Source organism: Equus przewalskii, chromosome 27 (genome assembly GCF_037783145.1).
Source record: "Equus przewalskii isolate Varuska chromosome 27, EquPr2, whole genome shotgun sequence".
Classification (NCBI taxonomy): domain Eukaryota; kingdom Metazoa; phylum Chordata; class Mammalia; order Perissodactyla; family Equidae; genus Equus; species Equus przewalskii.
This window is the reverse complement of record NC_091857.1, coordinates 20,001,276-20,025,691: the sequence shown is the minus strand read 5'-3', so window position 1 is coordinate 20,025,691 and position 24,416 is coordinate 20,001,276. Positions and strand designations below refer to the sequence as shown.

At 34.0% G+C, this 24,416-nt stretch overlaps 1 pseudogene; it reads left to right on the top strand.

Moving 5' to 3' along the window:
* The first annotated feature begins 7,429 nt into the window (after nt 1-7,429).
* Nucleotides 7,430-17,716, top strand: LOC139079806 (phosphoglycerate kinase 1-like; annotated as a pseudogene).
* The last annotated feature ends 6,700 nt before the right edge of the window (nt 17,717-24,416 follow it).

Genomic DNA, 24,416 nt, shown 5'->3' with positions numbered 1-24,416 from the left:
AGGGAAAATATTTTAACAACCATATGAAGCTAATAGAACACAATAGTAGTTGAGAATTATGGATAAGCCTTTAAAAAACAAATTGCAACCATGATGATTGTAAAATTGTAGGAAAAATATAACAAAAATCTCACAATGCAAAACTTTAAGCCATGTATAGATTTAGGTTGTAGAAATTCAGACAGCATATTTCTATTGGGAAAATTGGGGGAAAAAACTGTCTGCTGTTTACATTTTGTTAGCCCAGCAATGTTTGTAATTTTTGACAAATGCTATAGCTAATTTAAAAATTAGTTATCCATATAGGACCTTTATTCTTTTACTATAGTTATTAAATGTCCTGATGCAATAATTGCTATGGGTTATTGCACATGGAGGTAGTTAAATGTCACACATATAATTCTTGCATGTATTTGCTTACAAATAGATATTTTCATGCTTCATAATATAGTATATATAATGACCTCTAAAACACATTCAAATGACAGCATTTTCAAAAACTGTTCTTGCCACTTATATTTATAATTTTAAATCCAAAAGAAAATAAAAATGACAGTCTTCAGTGAGCACTGGGAAAATGTTCCTTCTTTTATTTTTTTTAACACGTGGCATTATTTTAAATAAATTTATGAAATTACTTCACAAGTTTTAACAGGAAGCACTTGTGCTGACTATAGTTATTTTATTTCTTTTAAGGTTCTAAATACTAGGAACTGAAAAAGGACTGATCTCTCTGACTTCTTCATGGTATTGTTTTCCATCACCATCGTATTGTACACAATGTACTTTACAGTGTAGCTGCATGGTATTGTGCTCTTCCCAGCACACATCCTGAGGTTCTGGGCCCTCATTTTTCTTCACTTCTTCATTTTTCAATAGCCCCTCATTTTTATAGTTCTTGTCCACACTCAAGGGAAGGAGATTATAAAGGATAAATATACCAAGGTGTGGGAATCTCAGAACCATTTAAGAAATCTACCTGCCAGAATTTAAGCAGCACAAATTAATGCCTATAGTGGATTGACATACATCAAATATACATATGAAAAAAATCAAGACAGCACAATTATACTTTCAAAAACTAATTTGTTATCTTCAGAGACTCCTAGGAATTCAATGAATTCTTTGGGATATTGATAAATACAGAGAAAGAAGCAATCAAGCATTTTTTCTACCTTCCTTATACAATTTGATTTCAAAATAACCAAATAGCTGATGACAGAGCGTTCTTTATTAAAGAATTCCAAGTAATAAATTCAGAAAGAATCACAGAATTAGAGAGCTACCTTTTTGCAAATGTTAATGAAATAATGGATCTAGAAAACTATCATGGATCACTGTTAAACTAATTCTTGAAAGATTTATGGGAAAATTGTCCACAGATAAAGCTGACAACATTGATCCACACTAACAGCACTAAAATCAGGATGACCAGTCAGTATGCACCTCTTGAATGATGCAATAGGAAATTTACAAAATGACGTGCACATTTATGTCTCCCAACAAATTGGACCTGACTGTAATCTAAAATGCTATTTTATGGAATTATGAGGATAAAAATATGGTGAGCACTCTGATGATGCAAATTGCCAAATCAAGAATGAGATAGTCAATAGGACAAATAACTTGTTTCTTTTACCGAAAGTGACATAAAAATAAAGAAATGAGAATGCCTATGAACTAGAAAAGATTTAAAAGATATAGCAACCAAATGCACTATGTGGGCAGTCTGGATCTTGATTCAAAAATCAAGCATAAAAATACATTCATGAGATAATTAGAAAAATTTGAGCATGGACAAGAATTAAATATTAAGAAATTATTTTTAATTTTGTTACATATGTTTTATGTTGATAATAATCCTATCTTTTAGAATTACTCACCAAAGAATCTACAGATGAAATAGTAATATAGAATTTGCTTTGAAATGGGGATGGATACATAAAACCAGATTAGTAATATGTTGACAATTTCTGAAGCCAGATGCTGGCTAACAGGGATCCATTATTCTATTTCCTCTAGTCTTGTGTATGTTGAAGACATAAATCCATAGCCAGAGATTTGCTGAATTTGGTTCACTGGCTATAGTGACTGAACTCCTCACCAAACAATTATCAACTCATTGATGAGGATTTATTAAAACCAATACTGGTAGTAATTCTGGTTTTCAAAACTTTATTTGTACTATCTTGTGACAAGCTCTCTTGGAATTTGAGATTATAAAATTGATGATATTATGACTGCCCTGAAGAATCCTGCAGACAAGAAGTGGTATAAAATACACACACACATATACTTACACACAAGGGAGCAGTTAATTTAGTATTTTGTATATAAACAGCCTCAAAATATTCATACTGATTTACACTGCAATGCTATCTTATATCTTATTTTTTTATAGATTTGAGGTCTCACAGCAAGTAAAAAATTGATATTTTCTCCCTAGATATTTCTGGTCATTGAATAAAGTTGAATTATACTGCTTATTAATTTAGGTGTTATAGTCAATTTTTCAGGTGTGGCAACCAAAAAGGAAGAGATATTTTTATTTTCTTTAGCTTAGGTTTTAAGAACAAATGGCTATTAGGCAGCATCAGGGAAATTAACATAATGTAATGAAAGTTCAAAATGAAACACTCATTTTGTGTCTGTAAGCTAATTATCAAACACGGTGGAGGGACGGGGGCGGGGTGGGGGTGCAGGGGGCGGGGCGGGTGGTTGTGCTGGTGGTGATATGTGGATGCATGGCAGATGAGAAGGGATTCCTTGGCAGGAAGGAGCCCAAGTACTTGCCAAAATGTCCACACATCTGGTGCCAGAACAGAGTTTGAGAAATTGGTCCACTATCCACCCAACAGGAGTTCCTGTCTAAGTGTTAGATATTAAGTGGGTACAAACAGAAATAGAAAAAGTGCTCACCCAGAGATATTTGATATTTCAGGCCAACACTCCCTTTATTTAACCAGACAAATTGACACCAAACACACATAAACACTTTGGGTGAGTATAAGACAGTGGAAAAAGATTCTCCACACCATAGCAGAGCAGTTTTAGTATAAAGCATCACCGGCAAAATGTTATTTGGGGGGTCAGTAGTATGCATGAAGCAACGCTACTTAGGAAGGCAGTACTGGGGCCCCTGTAGATGGCCTTCCTGGCAATATAACAAAGGTATATCCCGAGGGGAAAGGGACAAAAGGTGACACAGTATATATTTCAGGTGACTGTACAATTCAGTAATTTAGAAGTAATTAGAGGAACCAGGGTAGAATTTGGAAGGGAGGACAAAGAAATATGGGCTCTGTTATATTTCAATTATTCCACTTCAGTATTCAAAAGAGCATTACAGTTTCTAAATACCAGTTATTGCAGTTGCCATTTCAGCTGTGTTGTCTGTTGGGCCCATTTATGGGCCATCTCAAATTCTGCAGTATGCATATCTAAACTATTTTTAACTACATGTGATTTGCGTTACTTACCATTGCTTTCATTTTCCTAAGACACATTGTTCTCCACTATTCAATTGATCTATATCCCTTGATTACTCCCTGATACTGTTTTTCCTGTCTTTCCTCAAAATTGAGGGAAATAATTACCTTATAGCTTGAAATTTTCATTAATGAAAACTGTATATTATCACATGCTTTAAAGTATTAGTTCAAGTTCTAATATTATTCCAAATTTTAACCCAGCAACAAAATTGAAAATTGAGTCTTCTGCTATAATTGGAAAAATTTATTATAGTTGACACCTTTACAGTTGTTAATATACCTACACAAGAAATATTGCTTATTTTTATAATCCATCAAATAAAAAGATCCTTTAAATGGTCATACTTCTATTAAAATGGAAGTGACAACAAGTTTCTAGAACTCTGCCCACAAGAGCTCATACATTGATTGTTTATTTTGCTTTTCTTGCCTTTTGTTTCTGTTTTTGTTTTTAAAGTCTAAAAATCTAGATAAACGAAGCATATTTGTGTCATTACTGGTTTTACCTGTTCCTGAATTCTATTGTAGATAGCTCCCAAACACTTTGAAATATTTCTATGTATGAGGACTCAACTTCATATAAACATCATTTTTTAGTTCTATTTAAAAGAAATAAATAAATATTGCAACAGCTGTCAACCCCCACTGGTAGTTTATTTTCAGAAAAGTCTCATCATACTGTCCAAGGAGAAAAAAAATCTTCTAAATGTATTGTCACTCAAAAGTTTTCAAAGTACTTTTAATATTTTACCAATATGCTCACTCAGTTCCTAATTATTTTTGGATCCTGCTGAGTAATTTTCTCAGCTTCTTAGTGTGGTGATTTGCATTCCTTCTCACATCTGGGTTCTTTTTCTGCCTCTCATTTTATATTGTTTGGATTGACATAGGAGCTTCATTTTCTCTTAAGAAGACAAGATAAAACTTTTCTTAAAAATGAAACTTTCCTGCAAACTTGTGAGTTGTCTCTAGACATCTTATGTTTGCACGGTTAAAAAATGCAGCAGAAAGTATTGCCTTGTTTTTCTCTGTCAGAGCAAGCTGGCTCCTGGGTTTTGAAAAAATAAAATATCTACTCTTAGTTTCTTTAAAGAGGGAACTCATGTAATTTATTTTTAGATTAGATGGATGGCCTCCAAGCAGTGATGGAAATATCTAAAGAAAATTCGTGAAATTTATTTATTTTTCTTCTGAAAGGATTTCCAATGCGATATAAGGCTATCTGTTCCAATATAAGGTTAGGTTTTTTTAATCATTTGTCACTGAACTATAGTACTCTTTAACATAAAGGATTTCAAACATACCAAGATGACAGCTATGATAATGATGATGATGATGATGATGACATCCACCTGCAGAAGGCTGCTAGTATTTCTTTTTGTTATATTTGATATGTAAAATCTCAAAATTAAATAAAATCACTATACTTCAATGATTCAACTAGTTCAAGTAGAAAATTGAACTAGGAGTTAGGAATTCTGACCTCATCTCTAACTATGTTTAGGAAGTACCACTTTAAAGTCAATCTCCTAGTATTTATAAGCTTATAATTATTTATATATTTTCTTGTGTATTACACATTTGTTCCTACTGACTTGGAGCTATATATGGCCGAGTCATACCTTTCCCTTTTTTCAACAGTATTTAACTGGCTCCTAGCATATAGAGAAAAGAAGTTTCTATAAATGATTGCTGAATGAATTAATGGATCTCCAACCTGGAACATATATTTGATATTTTATGGCCATTAAATACTAAATCAATCAATACTAAATTACTGTCAATTTCTTCAGCATTTTGAACATAAACCAAAATCTTCTTTTTAGAAGGATTTACAGCCCAAGGTCATGTATCCTATTTTGGACAAATGTGCAAAATATTTTTTTGTCAAGGTGCCTATCTGTATGGAATACTCAACTATGTAATCGAGTATAACTCAGTCACTTAAGAAGTTAAAAATTTATTTGTAAACATTCAACAAAATGAACCATTTGGGAATAATTCACAATCAATTTATAAGCAAGTGCTTAACAAGCCTGATATTGAAATGACTCAAGGATTAAAATACTAGGAACTCTTAGGATGGAATTATAAACATCATAGAACAAAATTAAAGCCATAAAAGCATAAAGCTGGGAGTAGATTTAAGTATCCATGCAAGATCTCTCTTTTTTTTTTTGGCATCTGTAATTATAGTAAAACATATTGTGGTGAGTTATTAAATAGAACAGAGAAAATTGTGTTTGATGAATTCGTAAGGGAGGACTCTTTGTATGAATTCATGATGTATATTGCAATCCCTAGGACAACCACTATTTTTTTAAAGAAGTGTGAATGATAAGCTAATAATTGAGATAATACAGAGCTATAAAAAATGCTGAATAAATCCCAAAGTGGAAGAAAAAGTGGGAATAAAGAACAAAGACAGATGGCATAAATAAAAAACAACTACCAAGACAGAAGGTTTGACTGTAAATAAATCAATTATTATATTAAATGTAAAGATTTAAACCACCACATCAGGAAAAAAAAATAGATTGTCTGATTGAATACAAAAGCAGGACCTGACTGTACACTTTTCAGAACAACTCACTTTATTTATAAAGATATGGATATATTAAAAGTAAGAGAATGGAAAAACATACATCATACACATATTAGTCATTTGTGTATTTCCTTAAAATAAACAAAACCAATTATTCATGTAAATGCTGGTCAATTACTGGGCTCTGTTGAGTTCCATTAATTTATGTCTGTTTTCATAAGACAACTTTTTTGATAACTTTAAGTCCCGAGATCAGGTAATCTAAGTTCTACACTTTTGTTATTCTTTTCAAATTCTTTTGGTAATTATAGGTCTTTTCTATTTCCTTATAAGTTTTATAATCAGATTATCAATATCAACAAAAAAAGCCTGCATAATTTTGATTTTCATTCTGACAAATCTATTACCAATTTTGGGAGAATCGACATTTTTATATATATAACAATATAGAGCTTCCAAACTTTAAATATGCTACATCTCTCCATTTAATTAAGTATTCTGTAATTTTTCTCAGTAATATTTTATAATTATCCATATGCCAGAATTGCATAATTAAAAAAAATTTATCCTATGTATTTAATATTACTTGATGTAATTTCAAATTTTACCACCACCACCAACAAAAGTGTGCCATGATGTGCATTTTAAACCTAAATGCAATGACTACTTGTTAAACTAGATGATTTAAAGAAACCAGTTCCTTGTAACATGAGGTACAAAATATCTGAGGCAGAATTACCCATCACAGGGGCTGGCTCCGTGGCCAAGTGGTTAAGTTCGTGCGCTCCGCTGTGGCGGCCCAGGGTTTGGATCCTGGGCGCGGACATGGCACTGCTCCTCAGGCCATGCTGAGGCGGCGTCCCACATCCCACAACTAGAAGGACCTGCAGCTAAGATATACAACTATGTACTGGGGGGGTTTGGGGAGATAACGCAGAAGAATAAAAAGATTGGCAACAGTTGTTAGCTCAGGTGCCAAAAAAAAAAAAAAAAGAATTACTCATCAAAGCAAGAACCAAGGAAATCTCAGCTTGAATGAGAAGAGACAATCAATAGACATCAACTGCAAGATGACACAGATGTTGGAATTATTGGACTAGGATTATAAAGCAGCAATAGTAAATAAATTATTCAGGAAGCAGTAGTGAATACTCTTGAAACAACTGATAAAAATAGAATATCTCAACAAAGGAATGAACATGCAAGGAAGAATCAATTTGAAATTTTAGGACTGGAAAAATACAATAACCCAAATATAAATCTCACTAGATGGTTCAATAGCAGGATGAAGTTGATAGAGAAAAGAATGAGTGAACTTGCATTTAGATTAATAGAAATTATCTAATCTGAATGAGAGGAAAAGTAATTTAAAAGGAAGAACTGATCCTCGGACATGTGGAACAGTAAGAAAAGATCAGAGATCCAGAAGGAGAAGAAGCAGAACGTGAGCAGAAAATATATTTGAAGAAACAGTGACTGAGGGGCCAGCCCGGCGGGAAGTGATTAAGTTTGCCTGCTCCAATTTGGTGGCCCGGAGTTCGTGGGTTTAGATCCCAGGTGTGGACCTATACATTGCTCATCAAGCCATGCTGTGGTGGCATCCCACATACAAAATAGAGGAAGATTGGCATGGATGTTAGCTCAGGGCCAATCTTCCTCCCCAAGCCCCCCAAAAGAAACAGTGGCTGAATACGTCCCAAATTTGGTGAAAGACACAAACTTACAGATTCAGGAATATTAGCAAACCCTATATATTGTAAATAGAAAGAATTCCATGCCCAGGGACATCATAATCAAATTCTGAAACTGAAGACAAAAAAATCTTGTAAGCAATCCAAGAAAAACAATGCAGGACCTATGGGGATCAACAATTTAAACGACAGTGGATTCTGATATGAATGCCAGTAGGAAGTGGCACAATATTTTTCAAGTGCTGAAAGAAAATAACTGACAACCTGGATTTCTATCCCCAGGAAAAATATTCTTCACTAGTGAAGGTAAAATAAAGACGTTCTCACATGAAAGAAAAGTAAAAGAGTTTGACACCAGCATACTTGTTTCTAAAAAAATTGACAGACAAAGAGGAGTTGATAATAGAATGAAATTGGAACATCAGGAAAAAAGAACAGCAATTTGATAAATATATTAAACGTAGATTATGCTTTTCCTCTTGAGTTTTTAAATTGTATTTTTGCAGTTGAAAGCAAAATTGATATATATGAATACTTGGGTAAATCTTAAGCGAATTATGCTGAGTGAACACAGGCAATTGCAAAAGGTTTCATAATATATGATTCTATTTATATAATGTTCTCTAAGTAACAGAATTATAGTTATGGAGACTTCAGTATTTGCCACGAGTTAGATTTGGAGAAGACTATGACTATTAGGGTGCAACACAAAGGGATTCCTTGGGGACGATGCAGCAGTTTTGTATTGTGGTTGTGCTGACGGCTACGTGGAATTATACATGTGATAAAATTTCATAAAACCGTACTCAAAAATTCAAAAGGAGCACATGTAAAAACTGGTGAAATACAAGCATCCAAACATGGTTTCTGAGTTAAGTTGTATGCCTATGTCAATTTCCTGTTTTCTACAATGTACTTCGCTTATGTAAAACATGATCACTGGGGAAGTTGGATGAAGAATCCTTGGGTGATCTATGTACTACTACTGCAAATTTTTGCATGACAAACCATTTCAAAATAAAAATATTAAAAAATGGGTCAGTATGTATTTTGTCTCCTATTTTCTGATAGATCTTTTGTTGCATTAGTATTTTTTCTTCCTTAAATGTTCAGCCAAGTTTACCAGTGAAGTCATCTGAATCTGGAGCAGTCTGTGGAAAAATGTTTATTGGTTCAATATCTTTATTAGATATATGACCCTATACATTTTCTAATTTTTATGTGGTTTTGGTGTTTTTTGTGGAATTTGTCTATTTTATAAAGTTGTCTAACTATTGGTATAAAGTTCTTCGAAGTATTTAATTATTATCATTTTAATATCACTACATTTAATACATTGTCATGGACTGCCTTTCGTTAATGATTTTTGTAATTCATTGTTTCTTGTTTTGTGTTGATGAGTTAGCTGGAGTTTTATTACTAGTCTATTTAAATAAGTAGAAGTTGAGTTCATTGATTTCCTATATTGTTCATCTGCTCTCTATTTTACTGATTTCTACTTTTATCTTTATTGTCTCTTCTCCTTACTTTATGATAAATTTAGTCCTCTTTTTTTCTAGATTTTTAAGATAGAAGCTGAGATGATTGTTTTCAGATTTTAAACTTGTTTAATAGAAAACTATAGGCCTATAGACTTTTCTCTATGCACAACTTTAGCAGCATCTCACAGTTTTTGATATGTTGTTTTTATTTATGTCAAGCTCACAGTATATTATAATTTCCTTTATTTTATTTTTTAGCCTATGTGTTATGTCTTTTCTACAAAGCACCATACGTGCAATATAATTTAAAAAGAAAATTGAAATATAAGGACCAAATTGGCAAATTTTTAGATATATTGATATATTCAAAACTATAGTGTGATAGATTAACCTAGTTCCCCCTGAAAGTGATATATTAAATAAGTACAAAGCAGTCAGGATATAAATAACTTGTAAAATATTAAAACATGATAAATATGTCAAATCCTTCAGTAATTGGAGTATATACACTTGTTAATAATCATATGTGGTCTATTTCAATTGTCACCCATATACTAAGCCACAAAAGGAGGCTCAATGTAACCCAAAGAACTGTATCAGAATCCACATTCTTTGACATCAATGAAAACTTAATTATGGTTCTAGATTGTCGCAGAAACTATAAAATATTAAAATATACTCATAAATAAATAACAGGACAAAGATGAAAGTAATATAAAAATCATGAGCAATTTAGAACTGGAAACAATATAAATTCAATAATTCTTATGAGTTGAGGCAGGGGAGTAAATAGAAGGAAATTTGCAACATTAGTGAAAATGTTTGGAAAGACTCAATATTAATAAGTTGAGCGACTATGTCAAAAAGTAGGAAAAAATGACTGAACCACACCAAGAAAGTAAAACTAAGAAAGCAAGAAACATAGCAGAAATTAATAAAATAGAATGTTTCAAATCTCCCTCTCGTATGTCATCATCATTTGTCCAAAATCGGTTTAGTACCATGAGTTTCTTTTTCAGTCTTTCTCCTCCCAGCCTCACACACTGGGCTATCTTAATTCTCTCCTTTTTAACTGTTTTAAGAAAAACATATGACATCACAATTTTTCTCTAAAGCTTATTAATTGTAGTATTTGCTAAACCCTCTAACACAGATGACTACAGTGCTGACCTTTTGCACAGTTGACATGCTGGGTTTACTTTTCTCTCCTGCTTCAGATCTATTTTTTTAAAATTCATCTCATGCCTTCTTCTATCTTAGATTTTTTTGGTTTGCTAAAGTACATACATAAGTAATTATAAGTAGTCTATATGATACATATATTTTCTCATTTATTTTAGTCTTAAAATCATAAATACATTTCCCTCAGAACTTTGAAAGTGTTTTCTAGTAACTTCTAGAATCCTTGCTGAAAAGAAGTCTACTGTTAATCACATTTTGTTTTTTTGTTGCTAGCTTACATATTTACTTTTAAATTACCTTCTTGCTTTTGAGTTATATCTCAATATTTTAAGGCCATTTTTTTGCTTATTCTTTTTTGTCCTTTCCCTATTTTGCTTTCTATTTTCTTAAAATATCTTGTAAAATTTAGCTCTATTTTTATTTATACGTGAAAAGATATATTGATTAATAGAAGTCCTGGCTGTCACTTCCATTCCTCTGCTAACTCTCTCCCCTTAATACAGCTCACTTTCAGCTTGTTTTGCACAGGGCATTTTCATGATGATCCATTTAATGGTGCAAATTAGGTCACAGACAAATAGATGCACCAAAATGAGGAGAATACAGTTCTGGTATTGACTTTCCAGAAGAAATATGCCAATCCAAGTTAGATCTCTGTACAGTTATTATAAAGTTATTTTCCAATATAAACCTAGGGCTAACACAAATTTCATTAACAGTCCTTCAGTCAATTATTTTGATTTCTCTAACTTTTGCTTCCACCAAGTTGCAACATAGATCATCCTTCTTTACATATTCTGAAACAAAGCTTTGTCAATTTAGTTTATTGATTGTGGGGCCCATATTTCTCCTGTTTCCCCAAAATTCATCAGTCCTGGGGCAACTGATACCACCCTTATTGCATTGGTTTTAAATGTTTTCCTCTGCATATGTAATCATCATGTTACTAATATTTTGAAACAATAGGGAGGTAAGTTCATTTGATCAGTCCATCACCTTAAATTGGAAATGTATCCTCTTAATTTTAAGACTAATATTTTGTAAAAAGTCAGTAGTATCCCCTGTCAGTTCAATCAATATGTAGAAACACTTCCAGCTTCTAGATTGTAGCCAATTTATATCACTATGTTTCACTTTTTTAATCCAAAATTACACAGAGATATACATACATATTTGGTCTATGTGTCTGTGTTTTCATCAGAGTTTGGTAATAGACAGGGTTTTTATTCTTATTATGTTTATCTATTGTTAAATAATTACTTTTAAATTTTCCTTGTTTACTACATATTGGTTACCAAAGCACTCATTTCTTCTTTTTCTTTTTTTGAGGAATATTAGCTCTGAGCTAACATCTGCCACCAATCTTCCTCTTTTTGCTGAGGAAGACTGGCCTTGAGCTAACATCCGTGCCCATCTTCCTCTACTTTATATGTGGGACGCCTACCACAGCATGGCTTGCCAAGCAGTGCCATGTCCACACCTGGGATCCAACCTGGGGAACCCCAAAGCGGCCAAAGTGGAAGGTGCTAACTTAACCACTGTACCACCGGGCTGGCCCCAAGATCATTCATTTCTAATCCAAGAAGAAAGCTATAAGTAGCTTAAGTTTTAACAACCAATACCAAACGTACCCTGTTGCTTGGAAAATGATTTATAAATAAAAATTACTGTCATGACAGGGATAAGTTTATAAGCTGTATGAAAATAAGATATGATTTTAACAACTTAAAGTAGCACTAAGTTCGTACATAAAATTTGGACAAATCATGATAAGTATTGTAATTTCTACCACCAATTACAGTTGTGTAAAAAATACATGCCAATACAGTGAAGGGGATAAGATTTCAATTTATTGTTACCAAGGCTAATGGTAAGTGGTTTGCATTTGAAGAAACCTTATCAATTGATAGAAGCAATAGCAATCAGTGGGAAAAAGATGGGAGTTGCACTGGAAGAAACATAAGAGCCAAAGAAATTTTCTGTAGAAATATTTTTTAGTCATATAATGACTGTGAAGAAAAAATATTTTTGTATATTCCATGACATATTGAACTCTGGATCTTTTTAACAGGCACAAATTTGGCTATTATTTCTTGTAAATTAAATAAAAGTGAAATTTATAATCATGATTGAGCAGTGAAATTTCAATTTGTTATGTAATGGTTGGTATTTATTGCTTTGATATAAATTAAAAAGGAGTTATTTGAATTTAATTATTTGATCAAATCTTCTTTTGAAAAATAAACCTTGCAATATATCTCTAGTGCCAACTTGTAAATACAGAATGGTAGCATTTCAGCAAGTTCAACTATTCTAATTAGTCACTACTCTGGTATATCACTATTGAAATGAATCATGGATGCATTTACATGTTAAAAGATGGGTTTTGCTTGCTAACGCTGTTTCACAAGTTGAAATTTTTTTAAAAAAATTTATATTGCTTTCTTCAGTAAAGAGAGCTTTGTCAGTAAGGTTATCTTTATAATTTAAACCTTTGCTTACTTTTGGCTTTAAGACTTACTTGGGTTGGTTTACTAAAATGTGATTGATTAATTTTTATTTATACTTAGAATATTCAGATTTACTGATAACATAGTCTACCTTCTAGTCCCATTTCATGATTTCCCTTAGTTCATAGTATAACAATATAGACTTCTCTCTTTCACATTGTGCTTCTTTAAGGTGATAAGTTAGAAAACATAATTTACTCCTGATATACTGGTCTTCCACTAGCACTTCACCTCTCCCATAAATCACCTGTGAAAGCTAAATATTTTGCATGATATACATTTTAAAGATAAGATGATAAATGCCACTCTTCTATCCCCTTATTTCTATCCTAAAGGAGGAAATTTAGTTAGAATTAAGACAGATCTATGTAAACTGGGCTGTTGCCCATACTCCCTCTTTTGCCAGTATTCAACTCAACACTGTCAGATTTTGCCTTATTCAATAAAGTACACGTGAATAGACTCAGCAAGGAAAACAGCTGTTTGTTAAGGAAGAATTCCTGTTAGTGTCCAAAGGATTTAATAAGTAGATTCTTTAATTTTACTTCTGCCACTCTTTTAAACTAAAGGCAACAGTGTCTCAGGCATATGTTCTGAAACACTTCTTCTGATACCAATACCCTTTTCCTTGGCTGTCTTACATTTCTACACTTCTCTCAAAGCAATTACTGATATTACAGGAGACTTATAAGAGCCTTCCATAAAGGCAGATTTTGGTCAATTGAAGGAAGCATCTAACCTCCCTCCTGCCTGCACCAAGAGACTATTGAGACCAAATACATCAAGCCTTTGATCCCTTCAATTTGTACTGTGAATAATGTCATCCATCCTTAATAGAAGTAAGAAATATGGGCAGAGTTCGTAGGTATAGTCTGCCATAGCCAGAGCAGTCTTGATGTAACACATATGTACCATCTAAAAGAACTCCACCGGGGCCAACCTGGTAGTGCAGCAGTTAAATTCACCCACTCATCTCCGGTGGCCCGGGGTTCACCAGTTCAAATTCTGGATGTGGACATACGCACTGCTTATCAAGCCATGCTGTGGCAGGCATCCCACATATGAAATAGAGGAAGATGGGCACAGATGTTAGCTCAGACCAATCTTCCTCATCAAAAAGAGGAGGATCGGTAGTGGATGTTAGCTCAAGGCTAATCTTCCTAAAAAAAGAGAGAGAGAGAGATCTCCACAGTCTCCAGTCGGTGAAGTGATACTAACATGTTGAGATGGAAAGCTACATGAATCAGTGAATGCTGAGTTATATGCATAGATCTGCAATTAGGTCATCAGAAGAAATGATAATATTACTTTCACAGGCAGTGAGATGAAAAGGGAGAGTAATCTAAAAGGTTGGGTGCCTCCAACATTTGAATCTGAGCTCAATCAACAGAAGCCATGAGGAATCTGAGTGTCTGTCTAGCCCCTTACACAATGTCCTACATGGAATGGTATCAGCTAGTAGAAACAGGTCAAAGGAGGAATTCATGCCACTATATGGTTTACTAAGTTTATGGACATAGCTAGAAGACTTGGGAGAAACACTCTGCATTCCTTCAAATAGTCTCTGACACAGTATGCAGCTTTATGAACTCATTCAAATCATCATCATCATCATCATCATCGCCCTCTGTTTTATTCCTCCCTTTAAATTCCACTAGATCTCCATTAGTACTCCCCTAGGGGAACTTTTCAGGACCATCTCTATTTTCTTTGGTATCATTTCATTTTAATGTGGGAAAGGTTTGTTACCTTATACCACCTTGTTTACTGTCTACTCAGTCCTTTCTTGATCCTATTACCAATTGGTTTTCTTTTACATGTATGCAAACTATAATAGTGACCAAAACTACACAAGCAATCATAAATTTAATTTCTATGAACTTTCCTTTTTTTGAGGGACATTAGCCCTGAGCTAACTGCTGCCAATCCTCCTCGTTTTGCTGAGGAAGACTAGCCCTGAGCTAACATCCGTGCCCATCTTCCTCCACTTTATACATGGGATGCCTACCACAGCATGGCGTGCCAAGCCGTGCCCTGTCTGTCCCCAGGATCTGAACCGGTGAACCCCAGGCCACTGAAGCGGAACGTGCACACTTAACTGCTGGATCACGGGGTCGGTCCCTCTATGAACTCTTATAGACACCAAGTGGATTAAGTCATCCTGGGTGTTTCTTTCTTGTCTGTCTGTAAATTTGGTACTATTTTTTTTATTACAAAACTCTTTTTGCTAAACTGATTAAATCTAACTGTGAATACTATTTGTAATGTATGAAGGTACAATGCTTAAAAAGAAATACATACAGATATAGATCCATTCTCTACTGTATTAACATTGCCAAAACATTCTATATTACTATCCTCTTACCCCATTTCTAGTTTCTCCCTCACCTTTTCTCCACAACCAAATTCTTTTACTGTGGCTTTGAAACTGCTGCTCCATATCCAGCAAATGCAATAATATCATAAGCTGCCATTTTAAACTGCTGCTTTATCTTTTCACCTTAACTGAAACTTAACTCTTTTCCAAGGAGGTACCTTTTCCTGCAACTCTCCCAAATGGTATTCTGTTCTTCCCTATTTCGTACAATTCAGGATTGCAATGAGGGTTTGGTGTCCTACATGCTCACTATTGCCATATCATGACTATCATTTTTTTATCAAATTAAGAAAAAATTTTTAAATCTATGTCATCCTCTCTACCTACACAAATCTTTCTGATGCTTCCTCTCATTTATTAAAGACTTAGAGACATGGCTTTTTGTGTTTCTCTACTCTAGGCTCAACTATTTTTGTAGATGATTTTTTTATCTGTATGGATGACTAATCTAACACTCAGAAAAATAAAATCCCAGAATTCTGGTCGACTCCACCTCATCTTCCTGTTCCCCAGGTCACATTTTGGAAAATTGCATAATATAAACTGGGATAATCCGTATCATTTATCATCTAAATTGGGACACTTCTGAGAGTGAAAATTGGCAGTAATAATTATTATGGCAGGAAAACAGGCATAAGTGAGTATTTTCCTGGACACCTGGCATGTATGGTCACTCTCTCAGTAATTGTCCTATCTCCAGATATGATCAATGTAGCATCCTCTCTACTTGTAAACAATCTACTGTTCTCACGAGCCATATCATATCCAAATAACATGTCCAATAAATAGATCACATAAATTAAAAAGAAAAAAGTAACAACATTTTATAAGCATATAAAAGCTTATTTGGATTACGTGGAAATTTTTAATCATCTATAAATGTACTTTTTTGATTGGACATTACCAGCAGAGAAGACTCTGTGTGACCCTGGAGCTTCCTATGATCACTCTGTTGTCTAGTTGTCACTTTCTAATAAGTTTAGAGGGGATGTTGGGTCATCATAAGTGCAAACTTCAATTGTCCAGTGATGAACTATGATAATCAACAACTCAAGGATAAGGGTTTCTATTTCAAGTATTCTTGGTCAGTAAACCAAGTGAGCTGTTCTTATTAACCTGCTGGCTCTGGCTGATGATGCCTCTATGTCTGAAGTGTACTCCCTAGAACCAGTTGCTATAGCTCTCAAAACTCTGCTGAGTGAGCTTGTCTCTTACAGAAGGATTAATTGCACCCAGAAATGGAGAAAGACTATGTTGACTTAGGTGCTTTTTTGTCATCCTGCTGAAAAGCTTCCGTCGTCACATAAAAATAATGAAAGTGCAAAGATGCTTCCTGAAATAAGGGTAAAATGAAACCAGCCAAAATAGAAGTTTTCCTGGTCTCTTTTTTCAAACTAGGTGATTTCTATGTCAAAGATGTTTATAATGGGGCCTGCCTGTGGCGCGGCGCTGAAGTTCACACATTCCGCTTTGGCAGCCCGGGGTTCGCTGGTTCGGATCCCGGGTGCGGACATGGCACTGCTTGGCAGGCCATGCTGTGCCAGGCATCCCACACATAAAGTAGAGGAAGATGGGCATGGATGTTAGCTCAGGGCCAGCCTTCCTCAGCAAAAAGAGGAGAATTGGCAGCAGATGTTAGCTCAGGGCTAATCTTCCTCAAAAAAAGAAAATGTTTATAGCACTTTTCATGCAACCACAGCCTCGTGGTAGGAATGAACCATCAAGAGCGTAGGTGGTTTCTTGAAGAAGGAGGAGCTGAATTTCTTTGTCAAGGCTTTGAAGAGCCCAGAGAAACCCTACCTACCCATCTGGAGTATAGCTAAATCTGTAGACAGGAACCAGTTGATTGTCAATATGATGACAAAGCCAATAGCATAATTACTGGGGGTAGAGTGAATTTATTTTCCTTTGGACGCTCAACAACATAGAGATTTATGCTTCCATGTTTAGATGAAGAGGGAGCTAAAGTCCAGAAATGAGAACATGATATGAAGATTACTTTGTCTGTTGACTTTGCAACTGCTATCAAGTTTGGTGAGAATGCCAAAATCACCAAACTCCTATGTTCTCTGGCCTAACTGCTGGCTGGATGGACTTAGACAGAGGTCCTGAAAGCAGCAAGAAGTATGCTAATGCTGTGGTCTAGAGAGAGCAGACTGTATGGAATAGACCTATGGGGGTATTTGAACGGGAAGTCATTGCCAGGAACGGGAACACTCATGGATAAGGTGGAGAAAAGCACTTCCTGGTGCTGCATCACCATCTCAAGTGGCAGAGGCACTGCCATTGTTGTACTAAATGGAATGGGACAAAGTTAATCATGTGAGTAGTACGAATGGTGCCAGTCTAGAGAATCTAGAAGGTAAATTCTTACTTTCTTGCTTCCTGGTTCCTGTGCATCACTCCTATCAAACTGATGCTTTCTACATCTCTTCTTGACTTTAGTTAATATCTTCCCACATCAATACTCAGCTAGTGACCAAGAGATGGAACACAGGAACTCTTAAATGGCATACAGCATCTTAGCCCCTTGGATTTGCTTGTAGTTTTCAAGATCCCACTTGAACTTCTTAGTGTGTATAAACTATTATACTTTCTAGAGTGCATATACTTATATTTTCTAGATTAAAAAAAGGTAGTCATAACCTGTAATTCTCTTTTTTGAATTAACTTATTCTGATCAGCTTTACATTTATCATCATAGCATGGGAACAAGATAAATTCTGGTTGTGGGTAGGGTGGGGGACAAAGTCGATAATGTATTAAATAATAATGTACATTTAATTATAATTTAAAATTACTTTAAATAACTTATTTATGTACTAACATATGATTTATTTACAAAAGGGATGAAAATAATCAGTACTCAAAAGACTCAGAACCAGAACAGCATATTTAATTGGAAAATGTCTTTCTCTATTACCTGCATGATTCTGGCTAGTGATGACTACAATTTTGTCTGAGTAAATATTGTCAATGAACTTTCATTTTTCTCTTTTAGTAATCAACTTTATTATTTCTGTCATATTGCTTTTCAAATTTTAATATTAGCCATAATGTTTTCATTATCATTGGTAACTTGCTTTTAATCATTTCAAAAGAAACCTGTTGTTTCAAATTAGAACACCAATGGGGACATTATTTGCATAGATACAGTGGAGGAGTGATTAGATTAATCAAAATTCTCTGATTAGGAGAATACTTCCAGTGTCAGTCTCTGATAATTACTCAAAAGCCATCATATTACATGATATTGTAATTGAAAATATTGTTGCCTATGCTATCTCAGCTCCTTCACTTCCTATGAATATGTGACTATGCTTGCTGCTTTAGAGTTTATGAAAATATTTTGGATTATTCATGCCTACAACCCATGAATCTGTGTTTAAGTTAATTATCTGCTGTTAGTCTCAATTACCTATTTTTATAATCAAGGAGATGCAGCCATTTATTAATCAGAAGGGCTCAGAAACAAATGCTGTATATTTGCTTTTATTTTTAAAGGAAAATAAGGAACATACAAACCCCTGGAAATCTTATCTATATTTACATGAGCAAAGAACTCTTTCTGTAGTGGGACATAACTATCTCTGTTTTAGAGCTTAGAGGAAATGATTTCAGAGGGTGTAAGTTAATATTCCTTAGGGTAATATTTGCCTATTTTTAAAGTTCTGATCATGCATAGAACTAGTGCACAATGTGTAATTTCTTTTATTTAAAAATAATGTTTTGAATATGCTAATACTCCTACACATCCATTACTCCCAATGTCTCTTACTTCAATGAGAAAGGAGAAGGAGAAGCTGTCAGACTGAATCTTGTTCATCGTTGTACATCAAATCATGAACTTATGCATTTGTAGTAATAACATCCACCTTTTCTATTTTTAAAAATGAAGTTTCTCAACTATTAAGGTCTTCTGGCTGCTATGTAAAGGCCGTCCATTCATCAAATTGTTTTCTGGTTCTCATGCTCTATACCCTTTGCAAGAACTTTACTCCAGCATTTATACTCCTCACTAACTTGTATCACCAATGGCCCATTTTCATTGGAAAATTCCCATTAGCATATGAACATGCTACAAGAGTTCCCAAATAAAACAGCAAACAAACGTGCAAAACCACCCCACACCAGCAGCCACTCCGTTTCTGTCTTCATCATTCATATCAGCACTTGAGTCAGATTCTCTCCTGAAGCCTTTTTAATTACATCTCCCTCCTCTCAAAAAATCTGCCTAGAAACGGCTTTTGTTTCAGCTCTATATTGAAAAATGCAGTAGTTCCTTTTCTCGGATCATTTTATGTTACCTCTTGTTAGTATTTGCTCTCTTATTTTGAAACTCTATCTAGTATTGGCCTCTGTGATAACTTCTGATTGAAATCACCCATTTAATCATTTAAATTATCTAACCTGCTGAGAATAGTATGCTATATGGATATAACAAGGCTCATACCTGGAGATTTGAATGTGACATCGTCTTAGATTATCATAAAGGTGAAATTACAATATCAGCAGCAGACAAAGCCCTCTTTTCCTATTACATTTTTAGCAATGGTCACATTACCAGTTATGATTATTCATTGCAGCAGGTAAAGAGTAGCTTAAATTGGAGCTATAAACTCTGTTGGGCTCAGAGAGGTTTATTTCTCTTTTATTCTGGGGACTAACACAGGCAATGTATTAACAAAGATATGTAAATTACCACCTAACTCCATCCATATTCCTAGAATTCAATAAAACACTCATAAAAGTAAACTAAAATAAAGGCTAACCCCATGATATGTAATGTGTAACCCAAAATAAATTTAATACATGCTTATTAAAATTAAATGCATTTCTCAAAAACTCCTGTCCCAGCAGAAATATATTAAAATCTATATATAGATTAATTATAATCATGAAAAATTATAAGAATTTTGAAGAAAAACAATGGACCAAAGTATTTACATCATTGGACTCAGAAAGATAAATGATAGGTAAATCTGTACTTTCCAATAAATAATTTGTTTGTCAGAATAAACTTAGACATTATTGATTTGTTTTAGGTAGAAAACCCAGAAATGTTGGAAAATTGTTAAAATGTAACAAGCATTTAAAACCACATTCTGACCACTGTTTCTCAAATCCCTACTTTTTAACTTGAAAATAAAAAGTACTTGTGTTTAAATAACTTTAAATAAATGTTTCTAATCACATTTTTAATTTAAAACATACCTTTGCAATAGGATTTTTATATCTTTCATAATTCATTCATTCTACAATTCCTTTCTGACATTGACACAAGAAGAAAAATGATAGAATTTCTTTGTAATGAAATATTAAACTTATGGATCTTTTGGAATGCAATCAAGTGTGGCCACCACTCTGTGCTACTCTTTCATGTTTATACATGCATTTTATATATAACTATATGTGATTGTTTCCAGGAAAATCAGACCGAAAAGTTATACAGCAGAAACATCTTCCAAATGTAAGGTGATGGGAGCAGTCTCCCTACAGGGATATGGAGTAATCGTTGGTGGATAAACACACCAGTTTCCTCACCGTTCAGGTGGGAAAGCTCTGAGGCTAGTGGTATACAGTCTCCCAGAGGCCTCTGGTTATACAGTTACACCTGCTCACTGATGTGGTCTCTATTGCCTTTCTTTCATTCACTCTTCACTTTCCATTGTCCCAACACTGTTTCCAGGAATTACTTCCTGAATGAATGCAACCAAATTCTACTTCTGCTTACAGAGTAGAGAGCCACAAGAGGCCAATTCTCTTACCCCAAAACAAGAAAACAGGAAAATCAGCAGAATCCTAACTTTTCTCAAGTCCATCAGAGAGCTGAGGTTGCACAGTTACCAGGTGAACCAGAGTCACAAGCCTCCCCAAGAAGAGACAAGAAAGAGCATGGCAGAAAGAGGCAACCATCCTAAAAAAGTGTGAAAGAAATCAACTGAAATTTAGAAAATTCTTAAATGCCAAATATTGGTATAGTGTGACAGTTTAGAATTCCTTGGAGCCCCAGATGCAAGAGAAGTTCAAAGTAACTTGAGAGAGTTTTTCCAATTCTGTAATCAAACAGATTAAGGGCAAGGCAGAGAGCTGGAGAGAAGCCTCAGATGAGCAAAGGTATGAAGCCCTGACTAACTTAGGCAATGGCACACAGCCCTGACCATTTTCAGGAACCTTCTCTCATAGAAAAGCAAGCACCATAAGTGCCCTGGTTAAGAGCAGGAAACTATTCTGTTCCAAGGGCTGCAGCCTATATCCACTGCCTTACATAGAAGCAAAAGCCATCTACCCATGGAGGAAGGGGTAAGAAACAAACTCTGCTCCCACAAACAAGAGATTTCATTGGGAAAGAGGCAGGAAACGACCATCCTGGCCCTTGTCCCCTGCTTCTAAGGGAAAGATAGAGGCAGTAGCAGTCTCCAGTGGAAAGCAAGAAACGTACCTGGACTGAGAATCCTGTACTGATTCAAGAGAGATTGGTATAAACATGGTGAAGAATGAAAACTCATTCCTTCTCAAGATCCTCTCAGACACAAGGCAGACTTTGGCTGCTATAAGGAAGACAGAGAAAACCTCACTCCCAGAGGCCAAAGCCCTGAAGCTGGAGAAGTTGAAGAGAAAGCTACCATTATCTTCACCTTAATGCCTTCACCCTAATGCCTTCACCCAGAAACAGCAATGGCAGTGTACGGCACATTTTAGGAGGGGCAAAAGTATATAGAGAGAGATTCTCTGTGACAAATGCATCTTCAGGTGAGAGTGGAGTAGAAAGACTCTCATCCCTTTGACATCCCGGGTCCCAGACTCAGCATGTGGTACCAGCTGCGTAAGGCTGAAAGAATTGGAAGTCTCAGTAAAAGGTGATAAATATAGCAACAAAAAAACCCAAAACCAAATCAACTCCAGACAAGATTGATTAAACACCTTACAATTATGGCTTGACAAAAGAAAAGTTATGCCCATTCCAAAGGGTAAGTAACATTTACCTCATTCTTTACTCTTCATTTTTACACAATTTTCATCATAAAATCTAAAAAGATGAGTGACACACAGTGTATATATCAGCAAAAAGAGACTGAAATCCAGTTGCTACCAATTTAGGGTAAAAATCAAGTGAAAAATTCAGTCAGAGATTCCAAAGGAGGAAAGAGTTTCAAATGGAAGAGATGAATGAAAGATGAAAAAATAAAAACGAGGATGATAAGATGCAATTAGTTAGATGAGCTGTCTGCTGGGTCCCTGTGCCCTTCTAGGTAGTAGTTTTAGTGAAAGGGTAGAACAGGTCAAAGTTAATAGATGTTTCACAGTAAAAAGTTAAGATAATGGGATTTTTTTAAGGTGAACTATTTTTTGAGTAATTTAATAGATTATAAATATACCTAAGAGAAAGAGAAGACTTTTATAATCATATACCCCTTATAATTTAATTCACTTCTATCTAATAAGATAAATGAAAATTTTGTACCCATAAAAATAAACACCAAAGACCAACAGATTTTAGATAAACTTATTTTTGTAATTTAGAATAAAGTGTTACAGAATGGAATGCTTAAATTCTAGCGTGATCAATTTATTTTTAAAACTCGATCTAATTGTTCAATAATACATATCTATAAAAATAGCAAAAGAATAATAAAATTCTAAGTAAACCTGAGCTGCATCACTATACGTTCAATCAAAGAAATAAGGACTGTAACGTTTTACTAATAATATTTAGCAATTTAAATTTTAGTTCTCATATTTAAACTATATTTCAATTTAACCATTGAATTCTTTTCTGAATTAGCATTTGTGTGGAGAATCTCATCATTAAATTATTTATTTGTATTTAGTAAAGAACTAGCAAATTAGATGGGGAATTATATATACATACATATTTATACATCTTTTTTATGTGTGTGTGTGTATTTGGCCATTCTGCTTCTAAAACACAATAAAAAATGAAAACAAAACTTTTACTCTGATTTCTCTCAATTTACTTATTGCTATTTTCAGATATTTCATCAGAATTAAAATTAAAACACTGTTAATTTACTTCTGTTTTTGTTTTTATTTTGAGCATCAATAAAGTGTTCATACTGCTAGTATCATTCAAGCCTGGATTCATTTTTAATCTGTCCACCAATAATGATCTATTATATGTTCTTTCTAAAATAATGGATATATTTCTTCTTCCTTACAAAATCCACAGGAAATGATATATAAAAATCTTTTAAAATTAATTTTCACTGATTAACTCATGAATCTACCATTTATGTTGCTAAACATGCTGCAAACAGACATGCTCGAATGGGGAACTTTTTATCCCATTTTTATTGGTTTCCAAATAGATACATAATATTCTGTGCTAAAGAATGTTTTATCATGTATTGGGAATCCATGACAAAATTGTGTGCTAAAGAATGTTTTATCATGTATTGGGAATCCATGACAAAATTGTGTTGTTTGAAAGTTTAAGATCATTGCCTATGTGAGTTGGAAATATGTAACATTAATTTTAAACAAATTTCCATTGGGAAAAGTAATCTAGAACATAGATGCCTGTTTTTATCCTGAAATTTAGAAATTCTTCTCCTATTACCAAAATGCAATTGGACTGAGAGAACTTACGTTATTTATATATGTCATTATGTGAAATACTAGAGAAATTTCAACAAAATGGAATAAATCAAGTGATTCATAGAGAATCTCAACTCTGCCCTATGTCAGCAATGAGAGGCTCCTTTTCCCCTCATATTAGAATTCACTGGGCATGTATTCCCAAATCTCCTTAACTTTCTTTGGTTTGTTGCTACAGATTGTTTTCCAGAGATTTTTAAACATATCAAGAATAAATGACTTCATAAATATCATTTTTAAAGAGTGATAAATGGATCTTAGTTCATGGAGGTTAAAATCCAACATGGCAATATATTATAATCATAATAAAAGCTTGTTTTTTATATGCTTCATTTTATTATTCCTTTTTTAACCATCACAAGAATAATTCTTAGTATTTCTGTTCCTGAGGCAAAATCATAATATACTCAGCAAATCTTAATGGCAATTTGGAGAAGTAACTATATGAAAATTTAAAATCTGGGCAGGAGCTTCACTATTTTAAATTCAGAACAGATATCCATAAGATTTAGTTTTAATA